The sequence below is a fragment of the Cryptomeria japonica genome, chromosome 8 (genome assembly GCF_030272615.1).
Source record: "Cryptomeria japonica chromosome 8, Sugi_1.0, whole genome shotgun sequence".
Taxonomy (NCBI): Eukaryota; Viridiplantae; Streptophyta; class Pinopsida; order Cupressales; family Cupressaceae; genus Cryptomeria; species Cryptomeria japonica.
In genome coordinates, this window is record NC_081412.1 from 326807791 (window position 1) to 326826171 (window position 18381).

An 18381-nucleotide genomic window follows, 5' to 3' on the forward strand; every position below is an offset into this window, starting at 1 on the left:
AGGTAGGTGGACCTCTGAGCATAAAAGTGACAGACAACTTGCCCCCACCTTCTTCTAATACTCTACCAACACAAACTGTTGATACACCACCGACTACTGATAATGTTGAGTTGGAATCAACACATGAGGACACCAATCCTGATTTAGAAGTGTTATATACAATGAACTTTGATACACAAGAGGTAAACATTATGGTTGATAAGAAAACTGCTGAGAAGAAAGATGTGGCAACAGAGCCACCGGCTGAGAATATTGAAATGGAAACACATGTTGAGCATACAGTTGGAAATATTGAGATTGGGGTTGTAACACATACTAAACAATCAGTTGATCCCCTTGGTACTAGAATGGTAACTGATGCACACAGTGAAAAAACCCATAGAGTTAGAGAAACCGACAATGGATAGTTTAGAGATGCATACTGAGAAACCAAGAGTAAATACTAAAACTTCATCAGAGAAACTGGCAGAAGAAAGAACAGAGAAAAAGGTTGAGACAAAGACAGTGCCACTGGCAATAGCTGAGAAACCCAAACCTTTGCTAGTTGAGATGTAGACTCAGACTGACCTACCGGAGGTCAACATAAGAAAAGAGGTTACTCACACCGATGGAATGCAGATTGTTAAGGTAGTTGGACAATCATCTAGTTCTTCCTTAACAGAATTCAGACCGACAAATGCGACAGAGGTATTATTGAATTCCATCAAGAAAATAACAGATTGCAATGCACTTGCATACAAGGCTATTGATGCCACAATTCCTTTACTTAAATTGATTGCACCTAAGTGCAATGTGGACAATAAAGATTATTTGAGTCAACTAGACACATTGTCTAAGTATATCACTGACAACTTATTGACAAGTTATCAGATTAATGAGGAGACATTCAGTGAGAAAATGAACAAGGAAAAGGAAAAATTCTTTGATGAGACAATAAATAAGTGCATGGGACACATTGATACCCTTTTACCGACACTTAGAAAAACAATAATGGAATTCAAAGAGTTGTACAGGGACACATGCAAGTCTGATACTTTGACAATAGATATAGATAAGAAAATCAGTAAAGTGCAGAAAGACATAAATGATATAGCTGATAATCTCATCGGTTCATCAGAACCCATATCGGTAATAGAGAAGGAAATAGCAGGCTTTGAGGAGAAAATTGAAAAATTTGAAAAAGAGAAGGAAAGAATAAAGTTCAAGGCCAAGGAACTAAAATGCAGACTTGGTCCAAAACTTGACATCCTCAACTCTTTGAGAAAAGAGATTTTATAGGCACTTGTTCCAGGACTAAAGACACCAGAAGAGAAAATGCACACCCTCACTGGTATAATACAAAGGACAGAAGCAACATTGAAGGATAGTGAAAGGTTCACTGAGAGCCTAAATTTTATACTTGCAGAACTTTTTCAGATTGTAACCAACCGGTTACAGGGTACACTCAATTGACATTTTTGACAACCTTCGTCATTGATGCTAAAGGGGGATTAGTAGTGATGAGAAAAATGATCATCAGAAGAGATCATTTGCTCAGGGGGAGCACACAGTTTTGGTAAAATTTTTGGACTACAAATTTTGGGATTTTTCTCATGGGTGTTGCCATCAATGCCAAAGGGGGAGATTGTTGGCATTGCACACTCCAATGAGAAGCTGTAGGTGATTGAAGGTATTGTCATTGATGGCAACCTTGCAATCCTATTTCACCGGCACCGATAGACTCTACACCAACAGATAGTTTACCAGCAGCGGAAAAGATGATTACCAGCAACCTGGCCGACAAAATTTTTGATTATTGCATATTGTAATTATTTGTAATATCTTTTTGTAAGTCGACAAGGAAAATTGTAATAAGAATCATATATAAGTATGAGATCTTGTAGATCATTATGTAGATGAGAACATGGGAAGATTATTGCAGAAGTAATGTGCGAATATTAAGGCAGACTTTGGAGTAAGGTTTATGGTTATTGTATGAGCTTAAACCAGCACTGAACCTAGCATAGCAGATGCTGATCTAAAGAAGTACATTATATTGGATTTGCATAATCTATTTTGGAATTCAGTGAGACTTCCTTTTGTAATTAAGCAATGAGATTTAGGCAGTTGGCCTTCCTGCATGTGCAGGCCCCTATTGTAAGTAATATCTACTCATTGGACAGTGAGTGAATATTGTGGGTCACAAATCCCACCGAGGTTTTTCCCACCCTGGGTTTCCTCATTAAAAATATTGTATTATGGTGTGCTTTCTATGTTGTGCTTATTGTTCTTATTTACTACATTAATTCTTGTTTACCGGTACACTATTTTGGAATGCAATTTGTTTAATAAGATCAGAAAATCTGTTAACCGGTTAGATACTGACTCACCCCCCCTCTCAGTATCTTTGGGAATCCTAAAAAAATTGGAGTAGTTGAAAAAAGAGGATTTATGTGGGTGGCAAAATTAGGTTGAGAATTAGGTAGAGGAGAAGAATTAGGCAGGAGATCAGAATCTGGAGTTTCCTCAAAAACTTCAACTAATAAACTTTCTGGAAACTCAACTGCTGAATTTGTTGCTTTCTCTGTCTTTTTCATTGTCCTTGACCTTCTTTGTGATGGTGGTAGCTCAATATGTTCAACCAAATGCTCACTCTATCTGGTTTGATACTTTCTCATATGCTAGAATATATCACTGAATTTGCAAAGAAACCAAGAAAATGAGTCGCCAGGTATGAAAATTGTTGCCTCTGAAGGATGGAATTGCTGCTCCTCACACCAAAAGTAGCAAGAGTGAATATTTGTTGAACTGAGATAGCTCAATAGTGTCTCACCGGGCGTGCAAAAAACTGTTGTCACTCAAATTGCACCCGCAAAGCACAAGCTGAAAGCTCAAGCAACTTGGTGACATATGGGATAATTCTCAAGCCTGTGGGTTGCCTATAGTGGAGATTAACCTCCAGATGAAGGAATGGTTCCTTGTGAATAACTCTAAATCTTTACTGAGAAAAGGGATAGGGAAACTAAGAATGAAAATAGAATGACTTGCAAATGCTAAACCAAGGTGAATCATCAATAAGATATCTCAAAATGATAGAGATACACTCCTAAAAACACCAATCTACACAAATAAACTTCTGGTTCATAACACATAAATATATCATGCAAAGGATTTAAACTTTAAGAAATTGAAAGGAAAGAGAACTTTCACAATCAACCAAATGAACAAATTTATCACAATGCACAACTTGTGACTTATAAATGAGAGAGAAAATTTAAAGGTTGTTTAGACAATAACACAATAAACTAACTCTCAATCATGAATAAGAAAATGAACTATAAAGACATAAGGCATAAGCTGGTAATTTTTATTTAGAATTCTATCATAAAACTGCATATGAGCTACAATAATGTATTCTCTGCTAAAACCAGCCAAAGACCCATCAAGATCTAGTGAAGAAAGATAAAACTTTTTCACTTTATTCAAAAACCTTCCAAAAGGTAGAGGAAAGATAACTCTAGAATGATTGAAGATGAACTCCCACTGAAAATATGTCTACTGAAAACTGACCCTTGCGTAGAAATAAAAGCCACCAAAATAGGCTCAAAATCATGAGAAAAACTCATGCAATTCAGTTCAACTCTTAGTTAGCTAAAGGTTGACCCATATGGCGATCAAAATAAATCCTTATTACCTCAAGATAATGAGAAAGACTCATGCAGACATTTCTCTCAAGCTCAAATCGGGCCTCAAACTACCTGATGACTTCTCTTCTCATTTTGCATGGATCCCTGGACACTACCTTGCTTGCCATCACTTTCAACTTCTGACTATAACTAGCATTGCTTTCTTCATCGGGTCATCGTGTTAGCATTTGAAACACTTATTCTGATGGTCGATGATACACTTGCCTTTCACCTGCTTTTTCTATCAGGTCTGCCATGTATCACTTCCTGGTTGGTTCCGGGGTTTTTGCCCTGCCATCTTAGCACGACCTGGACTCACTCCTAGAATGAAGCTCTTCTGTCCGATCAAACTTAATTTGCGTTCTTTATTTCTTCCTCCAAATTGCTTCCTTAGTGGGCCCCACTACTTGGTTCCACCTAAACCACCATGTTATTAGTCGCCAAGTCACAATGAGTATTCGACGATCATCTTTTCATTGCGACATAGCGACGATCGTTGGATCTTTCTTGGTCACCATTGATCTTTCTGACTTGCTTGCTGGTTAATCTCTCTGAGCAGGTCTCTCTTATGCCATGATGTCACCATGCATCAACCAATAGTTCATTCATGGGTCCACCTTGTCCCACCACTTGGACTTGGCACTGGAATTGGTCTGCCTTGGTTCTTCGTCTACTCTCTACTACTTGGTGTATTCTCATTCGTTCTGAGCCCACCTGGACGACCACCTCAAATGCCACATCACCAGTCGCTATGTCACAGGGGATAACTATCAAGCATCTTCATCATGTGGTATAGCGACGACCATTGATCTGTCTTCAAACTGATCAATCTTTAACACCTCTGCCCTCAACTTGCTCGACCTTTAACCCTGGCTGATTTTCTCTCTTGTGTCATGTGTCAACATGTGTCACCCTCTGATTGGCTCCAGAGATCCGCTTGGGCACCACTTGTCTGCCACCTATCATGCATCTTGTTCTGTTGGATATCATTCTTTCAGCCAAACTAGTCCCTTGGCAAGATGTTTACAAGTCTCATCAAACCTGCAGTTTCATCGATATTATTCTTTCGGTGAGACTGCTTCTGATTTCTTCGATATACCCTATGTCAATGGAACTCATCCTTCGGTGAAACCTTTTAGAGATTCATCACGGCCAAGGTCTGCTCTATAAGTCACCCATCCCTGCCATGTCACCACCCATTGGACCGCCACCTATTTGTGTCCTGTCCTTGGTCTTATACTCTTTGCTCCGCCATGTCATCAATTGTGAAGTCACGATGATATCTGGTGAGCATCTAACCATTGTGACATAGTGATAGCCATTGGATCACCAGGATCTGTGTTTGATCTTCCTTACTTTCTCTCTCTTAGTCTCTTCCCACCAGCCGGTCACAAAATTAGGATGCCTTGAGATGCGCGCGCATGTGGGGTCCACTGGGCGACGAGCCACTTCTTGTCAAAAGCCTGTAAGCTTTGACACTATAGTTATATGTGACTTTATTTTTAAATACAAAAATTCTCCTCCCCACGACAAATGTGGGATAAATGTTCTTCATGCCTGGTGACTGAAAACACTTTTAAAACCCTCTTTGGCACCCAAGTAAAAAAACTTTACATAGGCCGATTGCATTTTCTTTGAGTTTCTTTTCGCCTTACATCAACCACACCATTTCATCTGCAATAGAGCATAAATATCTCTATGATCTACAACATGCTAAGCTCAACCCTCGTGGGAGCCATATTTTAACCCAGATGTTGTCTTACTTTCCTGTATCTGCACATGAAGCAAACAAGTTAGACAAAAAGAGTGCATTTCTAATTTCTCATTCATGATTTGACCTTTTCAAAATGAATGAATGCAAGGCTTCATTGGGTCACTAAATTTGGCATGTGCAAAATTTGGTAATAGGTAAATTGTTTGATATCTACTAGAGAGAAGCCGTCAATATTGTTGTATACACTCTGAACAAAGTACACATAAAAGATGATACTGGTAAGACTCCTTATGAATTATCATTTGGTCATACTCCTACTATTAAATATTTCAGAAGCTTGGAATTAAATGCTAAATTAGAAGAGATAATGCATTAGGAAAATTTGATCCCAGAAGTGATGAAGGAATATTTTTGGGTTATTCTACTAAGAGAAAAGCATATAGATGTTATAACAAAAGATTGAATAGGATAATGGAGAGCATAAATGTTAAGGTGGATGAACAAGGCAGTAATCAGATCAAATCATATGACTATGTACCGAAAGATGAATTTATCAGACCTGAACCTGTAATGCAAGAAGCTATTCAGAGCATTGAATCAGTGACTTTGACTATTAGGTCCCAGAGACAACTGAGAGGGGAGGGGTGAATCAGTTGTCAAATAAATTCAAAACAAAAACAACTTAACCAACTTACTGCTTAATACTGGTGAACTAGTCTTTTATACTGGTGGACAGTTTTATCAGATAATTGCAATACCGGTAAAGATTAATGCATGAAACAAAAAGGCAAAGTCATCCACAACACTTAACACCAATATTTGTACGTGGAAACATTGTAAGGGGAAAAACCACGGTGGGAAACCTTACCCACAATTAGATGATACTACTGCAAATAGTAAGTGTATACAAATGGGGTCTGCACATGCAGAAAGGCCAAGAGCCTAGAGCTCACTCCTCAAACACAAAATAGGAGTCACACTGACTACAATTGGATGGTTAAATCCAATAAGGATGTACTGCTTAAAATAGCATCTTCATATGCTAGATTTAGTACCGGTGTAGTTTTGATATACTTTCACAAAACCTTGCTTCACCTTCAAATGATGTCTGCATGTATAGCTCTGCTTAATCTCGCATATACCTTCACACAATCATTCTTCACATTCCACATCCGATCTTACAAATAAGATTTTACATTTATATCATAACCTAGGACCAATTTTAGTAAGTCGGCTCTAAGAGATATTGCAATAAAATCAATTTACAAATAAATTAATGCCCGATGCAATAACCGATTCAACATGTCAGCTTAATGCATTTACACCAATAATAAGTCATCTCCATAGCATGCCATGCTGATCTGGAAAAGATAAACCTGCTGGTGTATAACCTGGACCTATTTGCCGGTAACAACAAATATGCAAATACAAATATGCTAATAAATGAATTTCCAAGACAAAGTGTCCAAATGATGTCTTCAACATAACCAAGTGTTTTCCATGCCATTCCAAATGCTGGTGATCATTATATCCTGTCGGTGTACCAGATACCGGTGACTGTGCATAAGTCATTTGCTTGCTGGTGAATGTTGCTGATTATCCAAAGTGCCAGAGTTGATAAAGTTTAGTAGGTGTTGACATCAATGACAAAACTATACCAAAATACCAACAATCTCCCCCTTTGGCATTGATGGCAACACAAGATGAAAAAACCATCAAAGTGCCAAAACATAAATGCCAAATACCAAAATACCAATAATTACCAAAATATAAATAATCTTTCTCAAAGTAATAATCTCTCCCCCTGAGTGAGAGTGACATGTGTTTCCTTGTGTTTTTCCATACCAATCTCTCCCCCTTTGACATCAAATGCCAAAGTTACTACAAAGCCAAGTTCATTACAAAATACCAACCAATTTAGTATACTAATTACTCCCCCTGAGAAGTAGCTTCCTCATCAAAGCTGGAGTAAAAGATTTCTTTGTTAATTTTGCCGGTTGATGACAAACATCAACTCTCTAAGTATCTACTGGTGTATGACCCCAAGCTGATCTCTAAGATATTCAAAAGTCTCCTTAGGCAGAGGTTTAGTGAAAATATTTGCAATCTACTCTTTAGTATTCACATAAACCAGTTTTATTTCTTTTGCTTCAACATTTTCCCTTAGAAAATTCAGTTTGATGGAAACATGTTTGGTTTTAGAATGTAGTATCGGATTCTTAGATATATCAATTGCTGTAGTGTTATCACAATATATAGTTATAGGTTCCTTGTATTTTACCTTTATGTCTTTCAACATTTGTTTAAGCCATAGTACCTATGTATAGTTAGTTGCTGCTGCAACATATTCTGATTTTGTTGTCGATAAGGATGTATAACTTTGTTTCTTACTTAACCAAGAAACTAGTCTGTTTCTAAGAAAAAATGCTCCGCCAGTGGCACTTTTTCTATCATCTACATCTCCTGCCCAATTTGCATTTGTGTATGCACATAATTCAAAGTTTTCATCTCTAGGATACCACAATCCAAGATTTGTAGTGCCTTGTAAGTACCGAAAAATCCTTTTTACTACTGATTCATGATTTTCTCTAGGATTACTCTGAAATCTTGAAACAATACATACTACATTCATGATATCAGGTCTGGTCTGTGTCAAATACAGTAAACTTCCTATCATAGATTTGTACCTAGTTGGATTAACAGGTGTAGATTCATCCCTGAGTGATAGTTTGTCATTTGTAGTCATAGGTGTGCTTACCGGTTTAGAGTTTTCCATCCCAAATTTCTTTAGTAACTCCTTTAAGTACTTGGATTGACTCAAGAATATACCTTTATCAGTCTGTGAAATCTCCAATCCTAAAAAGAATTTTATTTCTCCAATCATAGACATTTCAAATTCTTGCTGCATTTCAAAAGAAAAGTCTTTACATAATCTTTTTAAATGTAAACTTCTTCTTCAAGATATAAAGGAGTTATGACAAGAAAGATTGAAGTATATCAAATGGATATTAAATGTGCATTTTCGAATGGAGATCTTTTCATAACTCCTTTATACTTGTTTCCAATTATCTGATCTTCAGAATGATTCAATCTTACATACTAGGGTGTCTTTGTTTGCTGTTGTTCCTCAATCACAGTGGAATTTTCAGATGATACCGGTGTAACTGGATCTTCATTCTGTACCGGTGGGTTCAGTGTAGGTTCATTTGTTAGAATTTTTGTTGTTGGTTCAGAATCTATATACCTTGAAGTTCCTCTGAATTGTTCATCAATCTTCACATTTGTACTCTCAACAATTTTCTACAATCTTTTGTTAAAACATCTATATGCTTTACTCTTAGATGAATAACCAAGAAATATTCCTTCATCACTTCTAGGATCAAATTTCTCAATATACTCATCTCTTCTAATACAACATTTGCTTCCAAATATTCTGAAATATTTAAGAGTAGGAGTAATACCAAACCATAGTTCATGAGGGGTCTTAACGGTTTCACCTTTGATGTGAACTTTGTTGAATGTATAGACTGCTCTACTTATTGCCTCTCTCCAATATACATGTGGTAGGTTTGCTTCCGATAACATACTTCTAGCTGCATCCAAGATAGTTCTATTTTTTCTTTCAACAACTCCATTTTGTTGTGGTGTCTGAGGTGCTGATAGCTGTCTTCTGATTCCATTCACTTCACAAAATGCATTAAATTCCTTAGATGTAAATTCTCCTCCTTGATTTGATCTTAGACATTTGATTTTCTTATTGGTTTCATTTTCTACCATAGCTTTGAACAGTTTGAACTTCCCAAGTGCTTCTGTTTTTTCTCTGAGAAAAGTAACCCAACACATTCTAGAATAGTCGTCATTGATTAGCATGAAATATCTATCACCTTGCAAGCTTTTAGTTCTAGCTGGACCACATCAATCAATATGAATTAAGTCAAGAGCATTATTGGATTTTTCTGGAATACTTTTAAAGGCAGTTCTAACTTGTTGTCCAAATTGACATTCCTTACATACTGTATTGTGAGGTTTGACAATTTTAGGTAAATCTCTAACTGCCTTAGTAGTACTGATTTTCACCATGCAATCAAAGTTTACATGACAGATTATCTTATGCCATATCCAAATTTCATCAATATGTGCAATCAAGCATGTCTTTTCACTTTTATTCAAATGAAAGATATTACCTCTAGTTTGATTACCGGTTCCAATTTCTAAACCAATTCTATTCATGATTTTGCATTTTCCATTTTTGAATTGTAACTGAAATCCTTTCCCAACTAATTGACCAACACTCAAAAGATTATGTTTTAAACCTTCAACATAGTAAACATTGTCAGTATTATGCTTACCATCAAGAGATATTGTAACTTTACCTTTGATCAAGCAAGCTTTATTATCTCCAAATCTCACTAGACCTCCATTATATTCTTGAAAGTTCAAGAATTTACCTTTATCACCTGTCATATGATGTGAGTATCCCAAATCAATGATCCATTCATCCTTTACTTCAATTTTAGCTACCAAGGCCTTGTCTACCAGTTGGACTGTAGGTGCTGGTTGATCTTCTGTTATAGCAACAAAAACCCATCCATTATCTGCCAGATCCTCATCAGAATTATCAGTCACTCCTTCATCAACAAGATAACAAGATTTATCTTTATTCTTCTTAAATCTGTATCTCTGATATTCAAGGTTAGGCTTGTATGTTCTTCTAGATTCTTCTCTTAGTCTAGCATGTCTATCAGGGCATCTTGAAGCCATATGACCGATCTTATTACAGTTAAAACATTTAAAGAGTGCTTTACCTTCACACTTATTTCCAACTGGACCTTTAGGCATTTTCCTTGCAAATAGTGCTTCAAGTTCTTCAAGTTCTTCATTTTCTTTCCTGCTTTCTTCAAGTTCTCTTGCATAAATGGCTTTCCAATCACATTTGTCAAATGATGATGCTGATGATGTTGATGCTTTAAAGGCTAAATCTATCTTTATAGTAGCAACAGGACCAAATTCCTCAATTTCAAAGGCTGAAAGTTTTCCAATCAATGTATCTCTAGTTACTGATGTATTAGGCATTGTTCTTAACTCATTTATAGCAGTGACCTTCATTTTATATGCCGGTGGTAATCCTCTTAAAATTTTTGTAACAATTTCATCTTCATTTAAGGTTCCTCCACAACATTTAATACCTGAAACAATTTCATGAACTCTTTCCATAAAAGCAGATATCCTTTCATCTTCTTCCATTTTCAGATTTTCATACCTGACCCGGAAGCTTTCAAGCTTTGCAATTTTGACTATGGAATCTCCTTCATTCAGTGTTTCCAAATGATCCCAAATAGCTTTAGCAGTTGATCTATCTGATAATCCCATGATTTGCTGATCTGTTAATGCGCTCAAAAGTGCTTCTTGCTTTGCAATCATTTTCTTCATCTTTGGCTAGATTTGGTGGATTAGGCTGACCTTGAGTAGGAGCAGTATAACCATACTTTGTAACTTCCCAGATGTCTTTTCCAATGCAATTTAAGTGAGTCTCCATCCTGATCTTCCATATGCCATAGTTGGTTCCATCAGGTTTAGGATTGTACTTCCTGAAATAGTTTGAAGACATTGGATCTCCTCAAGCTGTTAAACTTCTACAAAAGAGGACTAGGGTCTGATACCAATTGTTAGGTCTCGGAAATAACTGAGGGGGGGGGGGGTGAATCAGTTGTCAAATAAATTCAAAACAAAAACAACTTAACCAACTTACTGCTTAATACCGGTGAACCAGTCTTTTATATCGATGGACAGTTTTATCAGATAATTGCAATACCGGTAAAGATTAATGCATGAAACAAAAAGACAAAGTCATCCACAACACTTAACACCAATATTTGTACGTGGAAACCCTATAAGGGGAAAAACCATGGTGGGAAACCTTACCCACAATTAGATGATACTACTATAGATAGTAAGTGTATACAAATGGGCTTTGTACATGCAGAAAGGCCAAGCACCTAGAGCTCACTGCTCAAACACAAAATAGGAGTCACATTGACTACAATTGGATGGTTAAATCCAATAAGGATGTACTACTCAAAATAGCATCTTCATATGCTGGATTCAGTACCGATGTAGTTTTGATATGCTTTCACAAAACCTTGCTTCACCTTCAAATGATGTCTGCATGTATAGCTCTGCTTAATCTCGCATATACCTTCATACAATCCTTCTTCACATTCCACATCCTATCTTACAAATAAGATCTTACATTTATATCATATCCTAGGACCAATTTTAGTAGGTCGGCTCTAAGAGATATTACAATAAAATCAATTTACAAATAAATTAATGCCCAGTGCAATAACCGATTCAACATGTCGGCTTAATGCATTTACAACAATAATAAGTCATCTCCATAGCATGCCATGTTGATTTGGAAAAGATAAACCTGCCGGTGTATAACCTAGACCTATTTGCCGATAACAACAAATATGCAAATATGAATATGCTAATAAATGATTTTCCAAGGCAAAGTGTCCAAACGATGTCTTCAACATAACCGAGTGTTTTCCATGCCATTCCAAGTGTCGGTGATCATTATATCCTGTCGGTGTACCAGATGCCGGTGACTGTGCATAAGTCATTTGCTTGCCGGTGAATGTTGCTGATTCTCCAAAGTGCCAGAGTTGATAAGGTTTAGTAGGTGTTGACATCAATGAGAAAACCATACCAAAATACCAACACCGATGACACCATAAAGTTCAACTGTGATTTTTGAAAAACAAAAAGAGTTAGTAAATTAAGAAAGTTCAAAGACTCCCCGGTATGTGAAACTAAATCATTCTAAAGATCAGATCATTGGATATAAAAACAAGGTGTGATGACTAGAAGAAGGCTGACTACTGAAGAGGTATGTTTGATTTCTTAAATTGAACCAAAATAATTTATTCAAGCAAGTAAAGACTAAAATTGGATGAAAGCAATGGAAGAAGAATTGGATTAGATAGAAAAGAATAAGACATGAGAACTAGTTCCTAGACCTAAAGACAAAAATAATATTGGAACTAAATGGGTTTTTTAGGAACAAATTAAATGAGGAAGGTCAAATTGTAATAAACAAGGATATATTGGTCTGTAAAGGTTATTCACAGGAAGAAGGAATTGGTTATGGTGAGACTTATGCTCCGGTTGCAAGAATTAAAGCGATAAGACTATTTCTTGCCTATGTTGCACACACAGATTACAAAGTATATCAGATGGATTTCAAATGTGTATTTTTGAATGGAGATCTTGAGGAGGAAGTATACATTGAGAAACTAGATGGATTATCTTTATTAGAAGACAAGGACATGGTTTGTAGATTGAAGAAATATTTATATGGACTAAAACAGGCCTCTAGAGCGTGGTTTGCAGATTGAAGAAAGATTTATATGGACTAAAACAGGCCTCTAGAGCATGGTATGCTAGATTAGACAAATATCTTTCAAAGCTTGGTTTTAGCAAAGGTAATGCTGACAGTAGCTTATATTAAAAAATAGAGCATGATGAAATACTAATCATTGAAGTCTTTGTGGATGATATTATTTTTGGAGGAGAAGATAGTCTATACATGAAACTTGTTGATGATATAAAGAATGAATTTGAAATGTCTATGATTGGTGAGATAAAATTTTTCTTAGGTTTGTAGATTACTCAGACTGATAAAGGTATTTTCATTTGTCAAACTAAGCGTGTGAAGGAATTGCTTAAGAAATTTGGACTTGAGAATTCAAAACCTGTCAATACTCCTATGATAGTTGATTGCAAATTGTCAAAGGATGATGAATCCCCTAAAGTGAATCCAAGTAGATATAAATCAATGATTGGTGGATTGTTGTACTTAACTCAGACTAGACTTGATAAAATGAATGTTATTTATATTGCTTCTAGATTTCAGTCAAATCCTAGAGGAGCTCATGATATTGTTGTTAAGAGGATATTCAGTTATTTAGTAGGTACACCAGACCTTGGGTTATTGTATCCAAAGAATGATGATTTCAAATTATGTGCCTATATAGATTCTAATTGGGCAAGAGATGTGGATGATAGGAAGAGCACCACCGATGGTGCATTATTTCTTGGAAAGAAGTTGGTTTCATGGCTTAATAAGAAACAATCATGTACTTCATTATCTACTACTGAAGCAGAATATGTAGTTGTTGCAACTAACTATACTTAGATTTTATGGATGAAATAGATGTTGAAAGATATAAGGATAAGTTATGATGAGCCTATTGTTATTCAGTGTGATAATACTCCTATTATTGATATGTCAAAGAATCCGGTATTTCATTCCAAATCAAAATACATTTCTATAAGGTATAATTTCTTGAAGAAAAAGGTTGAAGCAAAGGAAGTCACATTGGTTTATGTGACTACTAAGGAGTAGATTGTAGATATTCTAACAAAACCATTGCCTAAAGATAATCTTGAATATCTCAAAGATCAGTTGGGAGTGTTAGCACATATTTTTACAAAATATTTTTATGCTATTTAAATTATTCATTCTATGTATAATTCTATCATAAGAGCATTTACTGTTGGGTTGTATGTGCAGGAGCTATGTTGCAGCATCAGAAAAATTGAACTGTGACCTGTTTCCTGAATGGACAAGTATCACTTGGGAATGTTAAGGGTTGACATTTAGTGGGGACTACATGAAGAGGTTTCATTATGACAGTATTGAGATCATTATAAGAGCATTTTTGCACATGACAGAGATTGGGCTTATGTGATGGAATCTCACATTTTATTAGCACATATGAAGTCTCCATGGAAGATTGGAAGCATCAACATTCATGAAGAGGAGCTTAATTTGCATGAATTTCAAATTTGAGTTAGCGACACCAGTTACCCCGACAAGACTGCTTAGTCAAAACAATGGAAGGATCTATCAACATAACCCAAATCGACCACTCCGAAGGAGAACTCAAAACAAGTTCATAATGGAGGGTTCATCAACATAACATTCACTATCAAAGGCATGAGAAAAGTATTATGCCGATAGCCTCATCGACTATTGATATAACTTACACCTATGAAGGAGAATGCAAAGTGGATACTTTGAAGTCATCGGGATATCAGAAAGTGTAAAAAATAGCTACCCTGATACTTGATATAATGGATATCATGACGGATGGAAATGAGGTTTCATCGAGATAGCCTACACCGAAAGAAGTGACTAGGAAAGTAACAAGGTGAAGTCATCGGGATAATATCGGCTAATTGGAATAAGACATTTTCTGCTATGCCGATACCCGATGAGGAAGCTGAGGTAGTTTCTAAGAGGGAGACCTCATTGGGGGAACATAGGCCGATAGACCAGAATAACATAAAGATAGACAAGCTGGAGCCCACTCTTATCGGTTCATCGGAGAAACATAAGATAGGTTTTCCCGACACCCAATAAGATTTGCAACATAATGAACAAGAAGGAGGATTCATCAGGATAGGTCAGGTTCAGTGGAATGAAAGAAAAATGGCTATGCCGAAGCCCAAGGATTGATCAGGGAAACCTACGCCGATCAGAAAGACAAAAAGATGCATAATAATTTCATGTACAAATTGGAAAAAATGTACCATACGAGTGGTGCCAAGTGATTGAATCATCAGGAGGAGTTCTATCAATTAGCCGTTGTAAAATTGGATTTTAAATGGATCGGCCCGCCATTATAAAATGCAGACAATGGGTAGGTCTGTGTTCGCATGAAGTAGATCATAGAAGGATTTAAATTGAGTAAATGCTTCTAATGTATCAAATCTATATATGGGAGTATCTACAAGGAATTTACATAATAGATTGAAGCGAACAGAAATATTGAAGTGAAATTGAACTATAGAGAATTGAATTTCAGAAGGCTTGAAAAATTAAAATATGGAGGGTTCTAGTTCTAAAGGCAAGAGGAAGGTCATTGAAGTTTCTGATAGTGCCTCAAAGAAATCTAAAGGCGGTGAAAGCGTTCAGAAGTGGAAGTTAAATTAGGACATAATCGACCAGATGAACTCACCAGGAGCGAAGTCCCAAAGGTCTAAGGTTAATTTTCCTATCCGTGATCAACTAGCTAGAGGACGATTATAAGGAAATTGGTGATGTCTGGACTAGGGTTAGGGTGCATGAATTGTTTCTCTACCATTACTCACAAAAATAGAAGCTGATGCCGATATCTAATCCGTGGATTGCCGGTCTAGGTAAGCTCATAGTTCGGAATGTATTTGTAAATATTGAATTGTTGAAAACCTTGGTTAAGAACTATACTACTATGAAGAGATGCATCCAATTTCCTAATGGTGATGCATTTATTCACTTCAATATGGCTACAATCTACAAAGTGTTTGATCTGAGTTATGAATCAAGAGTTGCCTCCATCATTTGAGGAAATGGAAGAAGAATATAGAACCATGGACATGACCTATCAAGGATGGAACTTAGCCATTCACAAGGTGGAGAAAGGGAAGCTAACTGATGAAGATGGTCCACCCTATGTGAGGCCCCACCCCGACTCAGTCTGGCATTTCAGTGGTTTTTATGTTGAGACTATTATGGATGCTTTATGTTTATGCATCATGGATTTATAACTTATATGATTCCATGATTGGGATAACATTGCTATATGTTGATGCTTCATTTATATGTTTTATGATATAGAACACTACATGATTTTTGAATAGGATGAATTTGTGGTGATAAATGTTGTTATTGGATTTGCAGGACTTTACTATGATCATAGAAATAGGATGTATGTTGTATGTGTGGATCAAAATTATGAGAATTAGGATAATTGCTTATGTGAAATTACTTGGATATAAGATGTATTAAATTGTTCAAATGTAAATTGTATGCAAGTGTTTGATGTATATTATTATCCTTGTGTTTTATATTATATGAGGTTATTTGAAGTTACTAATGTGTAATTGAGATGCGCAGGAAGTTATCCATGTGACCATGGAAATATTACGGAGAACCAAACCTAGACCTATGTATGTTCGTAAAACCAGGGTTTGTCTATTTGGAGAGACAACACCTCGTTTGTGTCATATTTTATTCATAATAGTAAATGATGCATGTGTGTTAAGTGTTATTTAATTGATTTATGTAAATCTCACAAGAGACATGATTTCATGTATAATTTTGTAAAAGTATTTTCTTTGTGTCACTTGACACATGTGTGGATTTATGTTTGAATTTTTAAATTTGTCTCTTGGAGGGAATTGTTTAACTATAGCTTTCAATTAATGTAATGTGATGCCATAAATGCCTTGGGTAAAGAATCTTTGGGATGGTCAACATAGGTTTGACCCGAAAATAAACTTCAGAGGGGTTAAAAAAGGGTTAAATGGACACCTAGGGGTAGTTTAATAGGGTTTCCTAAAGCCCATAAGGTATACCTAAGGGTTAGGGGTAATTTTAGGCAAGTTTCTACTCCCATGTGACCTTTTAGACACCCTAAAAAGTAACTTTTCTAAGTTGTGCGAAAATTGAAATTAGAAGACTTGAACTAAGTTGTGAACCTTCCTTTTTGAATGAGAGTTCCCTTTCCCATTTTAACTTACCTTCCTTTTTAGTTTCTAGAAACTTGTTAGAACTCTCACAAAGGGCTTCTTAAGAAAGAATTAGAAAATTAGTTGGTAATCACCCACTCTCCATTTTTGGAGACAAAGAATTTTTGAAAAGAAAAAAAAGATAGATTTGGGATTGAGAATTTTGGCTCAGGGTAGAAAGAGAAGACTTGTGGAATTGGGCTGCTCATCCTCAACAAAACTAGCATACCTTTGGGCAGTTTAAGGTTGGTTTTACTTTTCTTGTAATGTTTTCTTATTGCATGTTGTTTTGAAAGAAAGGCTTGTGTAACAGATTAGTTTTCTTGTATGTATTTCTTGGAAATTTATTTGGTGTTTTGTGCTTATGCAATGTATGTGTTTTGAGAAGTAATCAAGACCTCCTACTCTTGGGAGAGAGGATGGTCTTGTGGGTGGTAGAAGTGACAACCCTCGAGTGAGAGGCTCTCATTATGAGAGTGATCACAAGGGATTTTATGTGACCCTTGCTGCATGGCTTGTTTATGCATTGGGGGTCATAAAGAGGGAAATAAGGCATGAATGCCTTGGGGGGCATAAGGAATATGGGGTTGTTATACTTGATGTATTTGGTTTGCCATGAGGTGGCTATATGTTTTTCCATACTTGCAGTCTCCTCAGGGTACTTGGTCTACTACCACCCTTGAAAAGACATCACAAATGTGTGGTGCAGTGTAGCCTGGGTTGGGATTGTGTTTGAGTTTGTGTATTTTCTGTCTTTGTGTTTGCATGTGTGTTACCTGTCTAGGGCTTGGTTCTCCGAGCTCGGGGGTGGCTACCAGTTAGCCTAGGCTGGGAGGTGAGCTCTCCATGGTCATAGCTTTGATTTAATTGCAGGTTGTTAGAAGAAAATATCAGGACAAGTAGATGTGGCTAGATTTAGTTGTTGCATAAAAATGTTGTAAATGTAATTAATGTTCTTTGAAAGTTCTCACTTAATTGAAAGGAGAGACCTATTTGTAAAGTGACTGTAAAGACTTGGGGATATGTTTAAAGTTATGTAATATTTATTCATGCAATACTGTAGAAAAGAAAGAAGTAACTTTGGTTTAGTTTTCTAAAATTTCTGAAAGATAACATTGTTGTGTTTTAGGATATCTTGATAAGAAAGAGATTTATTTATTCCTTTTATGCATTTAAACACAAATATTAGGAAAGAAATGAATTTGATTTGCATGCATGTAGGAGGCTGAAAATAAAAGCATTTAGATCAATCCAGGAAAATGTAAAAGTCATTTTATTTAATTCTGTGATTTTGTTTTACTTGTGATTGTATTTTTTTTTTTAATTTGCAGAAAATAAGAGCAAAGATTTTTATAGCCATCTCTAAGGTTTCTAGATTAATAAAACATAGCTATATTTAGTTGTTGTTAAATAATTGTCATTTAAATATTTGTTGTAGAATTA